The following is a 15,004-nucleotide window of genomic DNA, read 5'->3' as shown; positions in this document are numbered from 1 at the left end:
GAAGGCGGCGGGGAGTCCTTAGCCTTTGAACCAAACTCTGGGGAACGCTCAATTGCCTTACGTCTCAACTGCAATGGTGAACTCAGTGACATACACTGAAATGGATTGCATCTATTGTTCCAAACAAGGCTGATATTAGCAGGGCAAGCCCTTCCATGCAATTTCTTGCTTCGCTCTACAGACAAAAGTGCCGGATAGTCAATGGTAACCAAAAGATCTATGGTTTTCGAGAGAAGGTAATTGGAAAAACGATTCATTCCTTTGCTTTCTTTTAGATATATATTCAATAAGATGATTTGACCTTACCTGAAAACTAGATTCATGAAGAAGCCCAAAAAGTGCCGGGCTTAGTGCAGCCCAGTTCCTAGCTAGTGTTCAGTTATTTTTTCAGAGCTGTCCTCCGGTGCGAGTTCCCTTTAAGCTGCTCTCTATTTGAAGCCAAAGTCACTATTTCTATCTTTCCTGTTATTTTGTACCTAGTAGTATATATATATGGAGAATACCAAAAAGCTATCAATTACGCATAGGAGTTGTATAAAAAAGGGCCCTGACTTGTTGAAGTGCTTATTTTTTAGAGAGATTTACTTTTCTTTCAAAAGGATACATCAACCTATAGTGAACCAGGCCACCGAGCTTGCTTTTACCGCTCTTACAGCTCTCTCTCCTTTTTTTTGGTAGTTTGGCCAGGAAAGAGAAAGAGGAATGTACCCATTTCTATTTATCCATTCTCATAGAAAGTACCCAAAATGTTTTTTAATGTATGGAGCAGGCGTATGAGTTGATATCTTCAAGAGTCAAATCCTTTTCTTGCCCACCCAGCCATAAAAAGAAAAAAATCGTTACGAGCGGTCTTCTCAATCTCCAAAATGGAATTGAAAAGCTCCAATTTCCATAATGGTAGCGGGGAAATACCCAGGGAAGAATCATTCTTTGAATCATCCAGATCTATCAATTTGCGAATTCAATAAAAAACGGACTGATCCTCGGAATACACCATTATCTTTCGAAGTGCGTAGTCAATACTATGTTATATTCAGAGAAACAAGTCAAAGAGTAAAGGCTTCGCCCTTCAATACCACACTTCCAATCAAAATTCCTACGAGATTGACAAGAAAAAGACATGGTTTGATAGAAACTTTAAGTGGGTATCAAATAAGCTGGAATGAATGGTATCAATTTCTTTTTTTCTATACTGAATCTGCTTCTGTATCTCTTTCTTCCTCCCCTTCTGTAAACCAAGCAGTGACTAGCCTCTGGCACTCACTTTCCAAAGCACCAATTGACTTGCTTTTAGAACAACCCTGATACCAATCAGGAAAGGGCTAATTTCTAACAAAGTTTTTCTCTTGTTGATTCCTATTTCGTGGTGTAGTGCTTTTCTCCCCTATGCTGCCTATTGGTACTAGTAGAGTCGGATTGGCCTATAATACAGAACCTATCCTGTAGGTGTAACCTTTCGCTCAATACTCAAATCTACAATTGAAGCATCTGAGGCCACATCAATCGAGGATACACGACAGAAGGAATTGTTAGTTCACCTCACCTTCCCCAAGCGCGGGTTTCCTTTACTAATTTTGTTCTCTCTATTCGAACCCTCTCTCTTTCTCGTAAGAATGAGATATAGGTAGGGCTAAAAAAAAGAGTCAAATCGCACCATCTCTATAATAAGTAAATTCCCTTTTTTCCCCAGAGGTTGTTGGAATTATTTGCAATAAAATATTGGCTGCAATCGAGGAGGTCTTATCAATGAAATTTCCATTTATACGGGATCTAGGCATAATTCCCAACCCATTCTATATAGAATTCTTTTCATTCTATCACAAAATAACATAAAAACAAAACATTCGATTCTTATAAATCGATCCATATGCTCTAAATGGATAAGAGAGGTATGGATTTTCCGCTCAGCTCAAATTGTCTCCTTTTCCTTCTGTTTGGACAAGAAGAGATATGAAATATTTGACTAAGACTGGATTTCATTCCACTTTCCTATTTCTCAACAACAACTTCTCTCATCAGCTATTTCGCGTTTTCAAAGTCATTAATTGCCCCATACCCCTTTTATATTTAGATTGTATGGCATAATGTACCTTATGCTGATAGGAAAATCCGAAGGCTTTAATCTTTTAGAATGAAAACGAGAATTAGAAGAGCAACATGTACGCCAAAAGCACTTAAGCAGATGTAGATCCCTTCTTGAACTGTGAAAAAACTCACGATCAGAATGGTATCTATCCGGACCACGAATCCAGAAAGCGCTGGTTCGATCCTAGCTCGTGAGAAAGGGTGGTATGCTAGCAGAAAATAGAAAAGGCTAAAGAGAAGGGTATTTTCTGGGAGTACGTGGCAACCGGCTCAAGACTTTAGTTGATCAATCATGCACCATTTTAATGAAAAGCTTGCTGTCAACGGTAAGAGGATCCAGTCCTATAAAAGGATGGAGGTTGCACACATGTAGAGAGAAAGCTGCTTACCAACCTCCAGACCGTCGTGGCATGATTTTGCTGATACAGTTGGATGAAGGATCTCTCACAAGATGCCTGCGTATCTTCATCATATCAATCCGCTTCCGCTGTGGCTCTAGGTTAGAAGAAATTTTTTGGACATGTCAAGTCAAAGCAGTCTCGGGTCAAATCTACCAATTAGCTTGGGTCAAATCTACCAATTAAGTAGCCGGATATTAGCTCTCCTTTGACACTGTAAGTCGGGTAATTCTTTACTTACTGCTAGGGAAAGCTCGGGTAATTAAGCTTGGCAATTTTGTTACTGCTAGGCTACCAGCTAGCCACATTTGAAGTAGACCAGTCTAAGGTTCCGATTGCTACGATTCATACGATTTACTTCTTACAACTTGGATCTTCTGCTCTTGCAGTCGGATTGTCAGTCAACCCACTCACTTTCCAAGCCTGTCTTTGCCAACTCGTTACTAGCTACTTGAAGGGACCGTGACACCTAAGAGGGGGGGGGGTGAATTAGGCAACTTAAAAATTTTAACTCTAAACTATGGACTCCTTTTCTAACCCTAGCAAAACCTATGCAATAGATAAACTATCTAGATGTGCAACTATGGTTTTGCTAGTGTGTTGCTATCTCTACTGCAAACGTAGTAAAGTAATCAATGTAAATGCGGAAGCTAAAAGGCAAGGTAGAGATATGCAAACTCCTGTCGACGACTCCGGTATTTTTACTGAGGTATCGAGAAGCGCGCAAGCTTCCCCCTAGTCCTCGTTGGAGCCCCTCGCAAGGAATCCCTCACAAGGGCCAAACTCTCGGTCAGGTAACTCCGTGGATAGCCTTAGGCCTTCCCCACGTGCAAGTGGGTCTGCGACGTGCCTCTCGGCAAGCCTCTCCTGGATGCTCCCCGCCGTCTTCACTATCAAGCTTCCGGCCGAAACGCCGCGGGCCTTGTTCCCTCCGGTACACGGTGGCAGGCACACCACAAACACGGTTGGTGTGATCTCGCAAGACTTCAAGCCCCTCCGATGTACAACCATGGTGCTCGCAAGCACCGAGTGGTAAGAGGTATGCAAACCTCACTAAACACTAGGCCTAAACCTAGAGCAAGCGCATGAGCGATGGTCTAATTAACCTAAGCACTTCGCGAAGCACCTATGCTAATCACCTAATGAATCACTAAGCTCTATGCAAGTGGAGTTCACTAGAATGGTGTATCAACACCCTTGGTATGTTTCCTCAGCTCCCCACGTCTCAAATGGCCGGTTGGGGGTTGTATTTATAAGCCCCACTGAGAAAGTAGCCGTTGGGGTCGAATTCCCGCGAAACTGCTACTGACCGGACGCTGAATCATCATGACCGGACGCGTCCGGTCGTCTCGACCGTTGAGCCAGCAATATACTGATCGGACGCTGGCCAGCGTCCGGTCACCTACCATCGGACACGTCCGGTCGCATATTTGCCGCTCTAGAACCTTACTGTACTCGATCGGACGCTGCTATCCTACGTCCGGTCAGTTGCCGCCAGCGTCTGGTCCAGTGTCCGGTCGCTTGTCTACCGAGTCCTCTGCCCAGCGTCCGGTCGCTTGTCTAGCGTCCGGTCACCTCAGTGAGCTCATTTCTTCACGATTTTGCATACGGCTTGGTTCCAATCTTCGTGCTTGGACTTTGCTTGATATCTTGGGTCTTCTCTTGTGCTTCTAAGGTCTTTCTTAAGGTGTTGATCATCGGATCACCACGTCGCCTTCGTCCAAGTCACGTCTTGCACCCTATTGAACTACAACATAAACACTTGCAAATTCATTAGTCCAATTTGGTTGTGTTGGTCATCAAACACCAAAATCCAAAGTAAATGGCCCAAAGGTCCATTTTCCTTACAATCTCCCCCTTTTTGGTGATTGATGACAACACGACCAAAGCAAGCAAATTATAAGAATTTGGAGATTGAAAACTACCTTCTTGCTAGGATGCAATGCAAAGGGCAAGGTTATATGATACTTATTAACAGATACCAATTAAGACTTTACTTAAAAGCTTGTCCTGCCCTTGCAAATGTCCCCATGTGATATTATGGATTAAAGCCTAGCTTTCAAAAAAAAATTCTCCAATTACTTAGATTAATCCATAATTCACTTTCCTCCCTTTCTCAGACCATTACTACTTGTAACTAAATGCTGGTCTTTGGTCCTTCAAATTCTCCCCCTTTGGCATCAAACACCCAAAAAGGAATACATTAGTAGCACAAGGGAGGGGCAAACTTTGTGAACCAAAAGAAGGATTTGATTAGCATGGAATAGGTCACAAAACTTGACTATCACATTTTATAGACTAAGCTCCCCCTAAATTTATGCATACATATGATAAAAAGCAAAGCATATGCATAATTAGCAATTTATTGCACAAGAGAGGTTAATCTATATAATGCATGGAGAAAGCAAATAAATATCAAAGAGAGATCAACATGGTGATATCAGTTTAGAGATACCACATGTGAAAATCAATTTGATTTCTACCAATTGAAGTATAATGCTTTCCTTCGGGGACTCCATTTTCCTTGCAATGAGACTACTACACACAAGATAAGCTTAAAAAGGTGTTAGTCTCAAAGCATCCAACTTGTAGATTAAGCTCCCCCTAAATTTGTGCACACAAGTGTTGAATACTTGTAAAATTTGTGCACATTGATTTAAGTATCAAAATGCCACTTGAAAGATGATATTTGGGAGAGATTATCTACAATATGGACTTTGGCACATATTAGATGAATAATTGTAAAACAAGCTATGTGCCATGCTCCTAAACAATTTTAAACCATGTAGGTTTGCTCCAAGGACTGATAATGAAACCGAGCAAGCCTACCATATGATATACCTATTGAATGCATGACAAAAGATTTAAGCATGTAAATGCAAACATAGGCATGAAAGATAACTAGATGCTTTAAGAGTATATCAATTGAAAAACAATACCAATTGAAATGAATACTAATTGAAAGTAATGACATCTAGTTACCTAACATGGGAAGAGGAATTTGGGTCCATAGTATTCACTAACCTACTTGGCAATGACTTTGACCATCATGATGCACCCCATGAAATGCACCCAAACTTTGCCAAGTCTCCAAATTCCCCAAAGTCCGATGGACTTCTCACTTCCCTTTTGGGATCCAAACCTTCTTGGTGCTCTTCATGTTTGAAATGATTTCCTTTGGCACCCAAAAGCGTTTGACCCCATAGTTGGCTTGCTTGTTCACCTTGATGGCCACCACCTTGTCATTTTTCTTCTTCTTCAAGAGATAAGGTGTGGAGGCCTTCTTGTCCACCTTGTTGGTGTAGGTGTTGGAGAGCTTGCTTGTTTGCTTTTTCTCCTTCTTCTTTGCTCCTCTCCCATTCTTCACCTTGCACTCATAGGACTTGTGACCTTCCTTGTGGCACACATAACAAACCACGGTTTGTCCTTCATCAAGCTTCTTCACTCCCTAGACGGTGTTATCTTGATGAAGTTGGGTTTGCTTCGCCTTGCCTTTCACTTGAGTCAAGTCCTTGGTGAGGCGAGCTACTTCTTGCTTGAGTTGCTCATTCTCCTTTGCAACCTCTTGTGTGCATGTATCTACAACAACTTTCTCAACACAAACTTGGTTGCACAAAGGTGAGTCTAAACATAAATCATTACAAGAATTAGAGGCATTCCTTTTAGATATGTTAAAGATAGAACTTTTCTTTTTAGATGCCTTGGTGGGGGTTGTGCTAATGGCTTCAAGATTAGCAACTTTATTAGTTAGCTCATCACAATATTTGCACATGGTTTCCATTTTAGCAAGCAAACTATTATATGCTTCTTGTGAGCTAGCTAACTTTTCTTTTAATTTTTCATTTTTCTTTAAGAGTTGCTCATCATTGATTGTGCATGCATTTGTTGTTGCACTAGTCTCAAGTTTCTCAATTTTAGTAGATAGTTCAACATTGAGACTAGCAAAGTTCTCATATTGTTCAAGCAAGGTTTTGTATGCTTTTTCTGAACTATCTAGCTTTTCTTTTAAACTTTTGAGCTTCTTGTGTTGACTAGTGCACGCTTTAGCATAATTAAGATTTTCTTGCACAAGTTTATGATAAGAAGGCATATCATCATCACTATCACTCTCAGTAGAGGAAGAGGTTTCATTACCTCGTGCCATAAGGCACACACGAGAAGAGCTCGATGATGAGTGCTTACGGCCTCGCCTCTTGTGATGGGGTTCTTCTTCACTTGAAGAATTATCCCATGATCTTATTGATGTGAGGACTTGGTTCTTGCATGCCTTCTTCTTTGTCTTGGGTGTGGGCTTGTTTGGACAAACTTCCACAAGGTGCCCCAACTCGCCGCATCCATAGCATCCTCTCTTTCTTTGCTCATTTCTTTGATTTGTGAAAACGAAATCTTGAATTTGGATGGGCACACCCTTGACATTGAGCCTTTGGATCATCTTCTCCACCTTGTTGATCACTTTGATTGATTCTTCATCAAGATCGAAGGTGGAGGAGGAAGATTGATCATCATCACTTGATTCTTGTTCATCATCATCCTCATCCTCATCTTCTTCTTCACTTGAGGAGCTTAAGCTTGAGCTTGACTCAACTTTCTTGCCCTTCATCTTTTTCTTCTCGCTACAAGTGAGAGCTTTGCCTTTGCTTGATGAAGATGCTTCTCCTTGACCCATCTTACATGACATTTCAAATGCCACTAGCTTGCCAATGACAATGCCCAAGGTCATGGTGCTCAAGTTCTCCATGTTGTGAAGGATGGTGATGATGCTTGCATATTTCTTTTGTGGTAAAACGGAGATGATCTTCCTCATGATGTCCGCATCATCTAGCTTTAATAATCCTATTGAATGGAGCTCATTGATAATTAGATTCAATCGAGAATACATATCACGAACAAGCTCATCATCATTCATAGCAAATGAATCATAATTTTGCTTGGCTAGACAATGTTTTTGCTCACGGACATTACTTGTTCCGTCATGGAGCTCTTGGAGTTTTAACCAAATTTCATGTGCCATATTTAAGGTGAACACTTGGTTAAACACATCCATGCTAAAAGATTCAAACAAGCAATTCTTAGCTCTAGCATTGAAATGCATTTCTTTTTTGTCACTCTTTGTGGGCTTTTTGGGATTCTTAATGGGTTTCATCCCATCACGAGTGACTCTCCATACACCTAAATCAACTGCCTCAAGGTGGCAAGCCATTCTTGCTTTATAGTAAAGGAAGTTAGTGCCATCAAATTGTGGAGGCCTAGCGGTATCCATCCCAACCACTCTACAATAGCGTCGGCTCAACGACGGTTAAGCCAAAGGTCCAAATATGAGCCAACCGGCTCTGATACCAATTGAAGGGACCATGATGCCTAAGAGGGGGGCGGTGAATTAGGCAACTTAAAAATTTTAACTCTAAACTATGGCCTCTTTTTCTAACCCTAGCAAAACCGATGCAGTAGATAAACTATCTAGATGTGCAACTATGGTTTTGCTAGTGTGTTGCTATCTCTACCGCAAACATAGTAAAGTAATCAATGTAAATGCGGAAGCTAAAAGGCAAGGTAGAGATATGCAAACTCCCATCGACGACTCCAGTATTTTTGCCGAGGTATCGAGAAGCGCGCAAGCTCCCCCCTAGTCCTCATTGGAGCCCCTCGCAAGGGCCAAGCTCCTGGTTGGGTAACTCTGTGGATAGCCTCGGGCCTTCCCCACGTGCAAGTGGGTCTCCGACGTGCCTCTCGGCAAGCCTCTCCCGGATGCTTCCCACCGTCTTCACTATCAAGCTTCCGGCCGAAACGCCGCGGGCCTTGTTCCCTCCGGTACACGGTGGCGGCCACACCACAAACACGGTTGGTGTGATCTCGCAACACTTTAAGCCCCTCCGATGTACAACAATGGTGCTCGCAAGCACCGAGTGGTAAGAGGTATGCAAACCTCACTAAACACTAGGCCTAAACCTAGAGCAAGCGCATGAGCGATGGTCTAATTAACCTAAGCACTTCGCAAAGCACCTATGCTAATCACCTAATGAATCACTAAGCTCTATGCAAGTGGAGATCACTAAAATGGTGTATCAACACCTTTGGTATGTTTCCTCAGCTCCACACGTCTCAAATGGCTAGTTGTGGGTTGTATTTATAAGCCCCACTGAGAAAGTAGCCGTTGGGGTCGAATTCCCACGAAACTGCTACTAACCGGACACTGAATCGTCCTGACTAGACACGTCCGGTCGTCCCGACCGTTGAGCCAGCAATATACTGATTGGACGCTGGCCAGCGTCCGGTCGCCTACCACCAGACGCGTCCGGTCGTAGATTTATCGCTCTTGAACCTTTCTGTACTCGATCGGACGCTGCTGTCCTGCGTCCGGTCGGTTGTCGCCAGCGTCCGGTCTAGTGTCCGATCGCTTGCCTACCGAGTCCTCTACCCAGTGTCTGGTCGCTTGTCCAGCGCCCAGTCACCTCAGTGAGCTCGTTTCTTCGTGATCTTGCATAAGGCTTGGTTCCAATCTTCGTGCTTGGACTTTGCTTGATATCTTGGGTCTTCTCTTGTGCTTCTAAGGTCTTTCTTAAGGTGTTGATCATCGGATCACCACATCACCTTTGTCCAAGTCACGTCTTGCACCCTATTGAACTACAACATAAACACTTGCAAATTCATTAGTCAAATTTGGTTGTGTTGGTCATCAAACACCAAAATCCAAAGTAAATGGGCCAAGGGTCCATTTTTCCTTACACTACTGAATCAAACTTGGCTACTGTAATCTGTAAACTTACAATTCTGCTATAGTGAAAGACTTGTTAAAAAATGAGCAATAGTTTGAGGCTGCCCAGCCTAACTCTGTTTAGGACAACTCTACAATCTGGGTACCTTACGGGCGCGCAAGCAAGGTATTCCTTTTCTCGGTAATCGAATCCAGGTCAACTTCTCTTTAGAATAGAACGCTTTCTAGCTCGTGTAATTTCATGTTTTCCTTTCTTTGTGGTAAACAGATCCAGGCAAGCTTTTCCTTTCCTACTAGAGAAATAAGATCCAGGCAAGCTAGCTTTTCTTATTATACAGAGATAAGTCAAAAGAGCCTATATATGAAAAAAGAGCATGCACGGTAGCACAATTTTAGGAAATTCGGTACCCCTCCCTACTCAAACTGGGTAAGCAAGGAAGGGGAAGTAAGCTTGGAGGACTAGTGTGCGGCATTTAACTACATTTGTAAGTTACTTTCGTTCTAGCTTTCCAGAAAACCTTGTCTCGCAGAGCACCAATTAACTCTTTTAGGCCAGTCTTAGGAGTTTATTTATTTGAGCCTCTGTCTCGGATAAGATTAGTGCGAGCCACATCCAAATACCTTGGTCAAATTATTCAGTTTATTATTATATTAGGCCGTGTGGTCGATCCCTTAGTTCCAGTCATCCAGGCAGGGTTTGCTCTTTTCTTCAAAGTTCGTTCGATAGCTGCCAAAGGTTAGAAATAGTGGTATACTCTGGTTAGCTAAGAGGACAACCGAAGCAAATTAAGAAGAAGTCATGGTCTCGATTTCGTCTATATTAAGTAAAGATGATGTAAAGCTTTTGTTTTTTTCATTTTTCAGATAAGTTCATAAGAATATCCTTGGCAAAAAGAGAAAGAAAGCCGAGCACGACTCCTATCACTTTCTTATTAGTCATCACCACATCGACAGCTCGGTCATCAAGTTGTTTCAAGGATAAAGAAAAAGTTCTAGTGAACTACGAGGCATGAAAAAAAGGGCTTGATTAGTATTATCTAGTAATGCACTTGAGTTGAGTCTTATTGCAATCAAATAGCCAATCAGTTGCATAATGTGTCTCTGTGTGTGTTTGGACTGAACTATAGTTATAATGTTCACCATGTGATGGAATGCAACTAGTCATCTCACATTTTGCATGCAGCTACTTCAAAACTCAGTTAGTTAATCGAATGCCAGTACCGCAACACATTTCTAGCCACCACTATTTACTTCAGGAGACGACTTACAACAAGCTCGACAATGAAAGCATAGTATCATAATAATATATCAAACTTATCACATCATTATGGTCAAGCCCCCGTGTGTGTGTTCCGCAGGGCTACGACTGCTGCTTTGATATGTTAATATTGCAATCTGACCAAGTCAGTTTCTTTCATTAAATCAGTACAATGTCATTGTTCTTTTTGAGGAAACACATTCCACAGTTCTGAATCGTACATACCTCCTCCAGCTGCATGATGGACTGGGATGCACTCACAGCATCGAGAGGGAGGATATTGCATTGAACGACGCGTAGATGTCTTTCTTCTCTTGCACATCCTTGTGCAAGCGAATAATCTATGAAGCGGAATATCAGAGGAAGTCGTCGCGTTCGAGAGTCCTAGATTTCCATTGAGCTAATTAGAGTAGACAGTGAGCACGAACCTCTGGGTTGACTTCTTCAACCTTCTCATTCTTGTTGACGGCATAGAGCACCTCGAAGAGGACTCCGGTGGTCTGGTGGGCCTTCCCAAGTTGGGCCCAGAAGGCGACATTGGCATGGGACAGGGTGTGGGCTAGGATTAGATTTCTAACGAGATAGAGCTCTGTCTGGTTTGGAGCTTAAGAATTACCGGTCGGCTTGTTCCCCTTTGTCAAGTGCACGGACGTAGTTCTCATAGTACTGCTGATCTCTACATTTCATCAGGCATAAATTACACAAAGATTGGCCATGACTTAAGGACTAAATAATCTAAACATGTTTTTGTGGATCCTGAATAAAAAGGAGATGCAGTGGATTTCCCTCGGTCAATAAACAACTAGAACTTAGCACATGTACTGTAACGTCCCGCCTCTCCGAGGCCGGGCCCACTTACATCTGACAGCTTCTCTAGGATATAGACTGCCCTCACAGACCAACACAGGTCTTTTCTGCGCATTTTGTCCTCACTCGTGCGCACCCGAGAAGAACTTCCCGGTCGGTCACCCATCGCTCTAGGCCAAGCACGCTTAACCTCGGAGTTGTTTGTAGATGGGCTTTCGGAAAAGAAGTTGCAACTTATTGGTATGAGTATCCTATTAATCCTGTTAAGCCCTGGGCCAGGATGTTACATCCTCACCCCCTTAAGAGATCGACGTCCTCGTCGATCAATCCCAAGCCAGGAGCGTCCTCTCTTGGCCACGTCCGTGTGTCCAGAGCCAGCGCATGTGCCATGCTGTGTGACCACACCGGATCCACACCAGCCATGCACACCATGCCTGCGCAACTGCGACACATGCGCCCGTGAAACCGTGAGAGTCGGCTCTAATACCATTCTGTAACGTCCCGCCTCTCCGAGGTCAGGCCCGCTTACATCTGACAGCTTCTCTAGGATATAGACTGCCCTCACAGACCAACACAGGTCTTTTCTGCGCACTTTGTCCTCACTCGTGCGCACCCGAGAAGAACTTCCCGGTCGGTCACCCATCGCTCTAGGCCAAGCACGCTTAACCTCAGAGTTGTTTGCAGATGGGCTTCCGGAAAAGAAGTTGCAACTTATTGGTATGAGTATCCTATTAATCCTGTTAAGCCATGGGCTAGGATGTTACATGTACATATAAAATAGAAAGGAGCAAAGGATGCAGCATATCATTCTATTGAAGTATTACACTACATTTGGAACAATAGAATTAATAAATTATGCTTGCATGTTTGTTTCATGACATCTCCTGACAAGTACCAATTTGACCACCTTGGGCATCGGCTAATTATCCTCTTATCACACAATTCAAATTTTCTTGAATTGGAAATCAAATGAACTGAGGAATCATATCATCTAAACTGCAAATACAAACTACAAGTAGGCAGACACCATCACAATTCAACCGCATTTATTTTATATGAGCATTTACAATAACAGATCACTCATACATTGAGATATCAATTAAGCTACGGGTTTTCTTATATTAGCTTGTTTTCCAGCATAGTGTAACTTGAATTCTGAGACTTATAGCCAATCATAGCGATACACTTATCCACCTAGCAATTTATTAAGGCTTTATCAAGCAAGTAATGAAAGCTATATACATTGGTTTCACAGCAGGATGAAAATGGCAAACCATGCAAGGCAAATAAAGGTACGAGGCAAGTCCAGCAAGCAACTAGAAATGAACTGAAATGAATGAAACTAATGAAGGAAACACTACATACGCTAGAGCATGCAAAATACATGGAGCCATGGAGATTGCGTCTCACCTTCTCAAGTCATCGGAGCAGAGCCGTCTCGCCGACTCCGCGACCGATAGAATTCTGATCCAGCCGGTGTGCCTTCTTGAATGTGTAGAACCGACTTTGAAACCCGCGTCCTCGCTGAGGAGTGCCTACGTACTTTCTTCATAGAAGAAAGATCAGGGTTGCTTTCGTAGTTCTTTATTGATTCTCCTTTGCGTATTTTTATTTCTCCATTCAACGTCAATTAGTAGCTTGGCTTGATTCAATTCATCCAATTTTTCCATTGGAAGATCTTCAAGTTTTAAATTAATTAATTCATTATTTTTATGGTATCAATCCTATCATTGAGGAATTTAGTATAATAGGGACTATTTTGCTCATCTCGCCGCAAACTTTCCAGAACCATACGCAACATATTTGGACAATACTCTTTACCGCTTTGTGGGTTTCGTATTGTATTTCCAGAAGTATCATCTTTCCAAAGTATTTTGCCATTAACTGGGCCAGTTAAACGTCTAAGCTCTTCCAGTATGTTCTCCTTTTTTGAAAAAAATCTCATTTGTTAAGTCTATTTTTTCCCCTGGGCTCAAGGACCCAGAAGGATACAAAGTAGTTAAGTTGAAAAATATAATGTCTTTGCCACTTAGAGGAGGACGGGTAGAACTCCCAGATTCTCCCCGATCCACCGAAGGGCCAGTGGGTGCTGGATGAATTGAAGGCTCGACGACTACCTCGACCCTAGCAGGGTTAAGGGAGGGCCCGCTACCTGAAGCTGCTGGAAAGCTAGAGGAGTGAACTAAAGAGCTCCGACCCACCATATTATAATTTAAAACATCACTCATGAAAGTAGGATTGGAAGCCACCCAATCCTCCACATACCCGGTCAGCGAGTAACAAGAAGGTGGCACAATTGAGGGTAGGGGGGCAGTCCACTCTTGTGGGGTTGGCGTTGGCGTCCCCTGAACTACTTGAGCTGCCCCCCCCCCCTTGTGGCTGCGGTACACTCTCTAAACCTTCGCTATAAATTTGCAAGTAGTTGGCCACTACAGGGAGAAGTTCTGATCCTAACTCTGTCCAAGAAGACAGTTTTCTGGAGTGGATTATTATTCCAGCGGGGCACTTCTCTGTACAAAAAGAGAAATGGGAACGAGGCTTCTTGTTGATTCTTTTCCGTTCAAGAATCACTGTTTTCGTGATCGAATGACAAAATAGATATACAAACCGTATAGGATCATTCGCAGGGATGGGATAATTGATTCTTTTATAGTATTCACATGGGATCGTAGAATCAACTAAGGATGCAATAGGTATTAGTGATCGATCAGCTTCCAGTATGATCAATGACTTTCTATCTGGATGAAGAATAACCACACAATCAGGTTGTTGGTTCAACCCAAAATTGATTTGATTCTTTCTTGAATGGAATTTCTTAGGATTAGCATAAGAATTGGTCAAAAAAGCCCCGATCTTCCATTGAGATTCATTGATACAGAACCACATTTTTTCCATTATCGAATATATAAAGAAATGATTAGTCTTTAAAAAGAAGGAATGGCCTTTTTTACGAATGAGAGATCCTATAAAATGAATAGCATTTTGTAAACAAATCAGTGTCTTGTCTGAATCGAGAATAGCAATTCCATTTCTGAAACCACGGATATAGACTTTCAAATGGGTAGCTGCTACCCGATGACCGAGATGTGCATTCGTACAAAGTAATTTAGTACAGATAGTTGAAAGGATTATCATTTCCGGTTTTCGTTTCCGAAGATACAGGTGGTAAGTTAGAAATGAAAATATGTTAGCAGCTGATCTTCTAACCACTCAGAGTAAGTGTAAACATCAAAGAAAGGTGATGACCTAACCAGTAGTTCGAAAGCGCAAAACTGGGAAGTTATTCCTTAGCCAAGCAAAAGGATACCTACACAACCAGATAATTGATACGATTGATATGCTTGTTCGTTACTTGACATTTGGAGCAGGAAGCGCGGGTTTCAGTAGTCAAGCCGGAGAAGGACTCGTTACCCAAGAAAGCCTGGGCATCACTCCTGTAAAGCAGATCTGGGAAATGTTGCATTTGGAATCGACCAGGGGATCACTCCTTTGACCAGTGTCTTTCTCCAAATAGTAGTCGTCTGCCATCCTTGTTCTAAAAATCAAATAACCCACATAAGCTGGATTGCCAGACCAACTGCGAAAGCCTATAAAGCGTGCCGTCACATGAGATAAATATCCAAAGAAGCTCTAGGATATGAACAGATTCGATCCCCATTTACTGCTATAGCACGAACGGATAGGTCAGCTCCTGTTTCCCGATCGATAATGTGTAGAGTGATCTAGGTTCTGAAAAGGGAACTT

General features: G+C 42.5%; 1 pseudogene; it reads right to left on the bottom strand.

Annotated features, from left to right (window-relative positions):
• Positions 1 to 13,161: 13,161 nt before the first annotated feature.
• On the bottom strand, positions 13,162 to 14,395 carry LOC136464147 (uncharacterized; annotated as a pseudogene).
• Positions 14,396 to 15,004: the final 609 nt, after the last annotated feature.

Source organism: Miscanthus floridulus, chromosome 1, assembly GCF_019320115.1.
Source record: "Miscanthus floridulus cultivar M001 chromosome 1, ASM1932011v1, whole genome shotgun sequence".
In the NCBI taxonomy this organism is placed as follows: Eukaryota; Viridiplantae; Streptophyta; class Magnoliopsida; order Poales; family Poaceae; genus Miscanthus; species Miscanthus floridulus.
The sequence above is the reverse complement of the archived record's forward strand: the minus strand, read 5'-3'. Positions and strand labels throughout refer to the sequence as shown.